We start from the raw sequence: 2,179 nt of genomic DNA on the forward strand, positions 1-2,179 counted from the left end.
TTACTGATATGCAATTAAGGACCCACAACAAAACACACACACAAAACACACACACACACACACACCCCTACTTTGCGAGTCGATGGTTAACTTGCAACTAGGGGTTCTCAACAAAACAAAAACACCCCGGTTTGCGAGCCGATGCTTGACATGCAACTGGGGATCCCCCCTTAATAAAAAGACATGGAGTTGCACGCACTCCTAGTTGCAAGTCTGTTATTGACATGCGATTAGGGGCCTACAACAAAACACACACACAAAACAGACACACACACACCCTAGTTGCGAGTCGATGGCAACTTGCAACTAGGGGTCAAGAATAAAACACACACACAGAGAGAGAGAGACCCCGGGTGCGAGTCAATGTGTAACATACAACTGGGGGGCCTTGACACACGCACACACACCTGTCCCTAGTTGCGAGTTTGATGGCAACTTGTAACTCGGCGTCAAAAATAAAACACACACACACACACCCTAGTTGCGAGTTGATGGTCAACTTGAAAACTGGGGGGCGCAAGAAAACACGCAAACACACACCCCCTAGTTGCGAGTCGATGAGCAACTTGCAACTGGGGGCCCTCGACAAAACACACACACCCCTAGTTACAAGTCGATGCTTGACATGCAACTGGGAATCCCCCTTGATAGAAAGACACGCACATGCACGCACTCCTAGTTGCAAGTCTGCTATTGGCATGCAACTAGGGACCCACAACAAAAACACACACACAAAACACACACCCCATAGTTGCGAGTCGATGGGTAACTTGCAATTGGGGGTTCTCAAGAAAACACACACACCCCTGGTTGCGAGTCGATGCTTGACATGCAACTGGGGATCCCCCCCTTAATAGATACGGACTTGCACACACTCCTAGTTTGCAAGTCTGTTATTGACATGCAACTAGGGACCTACAACAAAACACACACACACAAAACACACACACACCCTAGTTGTGAGTCGGTGGCAACTTGCAACTAGGGTCAAGAATAAAACACACACACACACACACACACACCTGGTTGCGAGTGGATGTGTAACATACAACTGGGGGCCCTCGACACATGCACACACACCTCTCCCCCTAGTCGCGACTGGATGGTCAACTTGCAACGAAGGGCCGAGAATAAAACACACACACACCCTAGTTCCGAGTCAATGGGTAACTTGCAACTGGGGGCCCTTGAGACACGCACACACACTTATTCCCTAGTTACGAGTTGATGGGCAACTAGCAACTGGGGGCCACAAAAAAACACATACGCACAACCTTAATTGCGAGTCGGTGCTTGACATGCAACTGGGGATCGCCCCTTGATAGAAAGACACGAACTTGTACGCACTCCTCGTTGTAAATCTGTTATTGACAACTAGGGGGTCCTCAACAAAACACAACCCCCCCCCTAGTTGCGAGTCGATTCTTCACATGCAACTGGGGATCGCCTCGTTGATAGAAAGACACGCGGATGCACGCACTCCTAGTTGCAAGTCTATTATTGACATCGTGGGCCCTGTTTGCCATCAATTATAGCCTAATACCTATGAAGGTCACCAGCAAAAAAACCTGTCCACTAGAAAACCTTGGCGAAAACAACATGTTCAATAATGGGATCGTCATCAACAAAAAAGATGTTAGTAGCAAACAAAACAACAACAAACCACCCCCCACCCCCACCTGAGTTGCGACTTGAGGCTTGAGTTGCAACTGGGGCAACTACAAAAAGAACACCCCGATCAAGTTGCAACTCATGGGCGGAGTTGCAACTTAGGTGAAACATGACCAACATCTCGAGTTGCAACTCGGGGGTTGGTGTTGCAACTGGGACGAATACAAAACATCTCGAGTTGTGGCTCGGGGATGGAGTTACAACTGGCTGAATAGAAAACAACAAATGCAACCCTTCGAGTTGCAACTCGGGAGCGGGGAGTAGCATGTCAAAGGGTTTAATTGCAAGCCCATGAAAAACAACTCGGGTGATGGCAACTAGGGACCCACAACAAAACACACACACGCACCCCCTAGTTGCGAGTTGATGGCAACTTGCAACTAGGGGTCAAGAATAAAACACAGACACACACACACCCTAGTTGCGAGTCGATGTGTAACATGCAACTGGGGGCCCTTGACACATGCACACACACTTCTCCCCCCCCCCCCTAGTTGCGAGTCGATGG

Source organism: Triticum dicoccoides, chromosome 4B, assembly GCF_002162155.2.
Source record: "Triticum dicoccoides isolate Atlit2015 ecotype Zavitan chromosome 4B, WEW_v2.0, whole genome shotgun sequence".
Lineage (NCBI taxonomy): Eukaryota > Viridiplantae > Streptophyta > Magnoliopsida > Poales > Poaceae > Triticum > Triticum dicoccoides.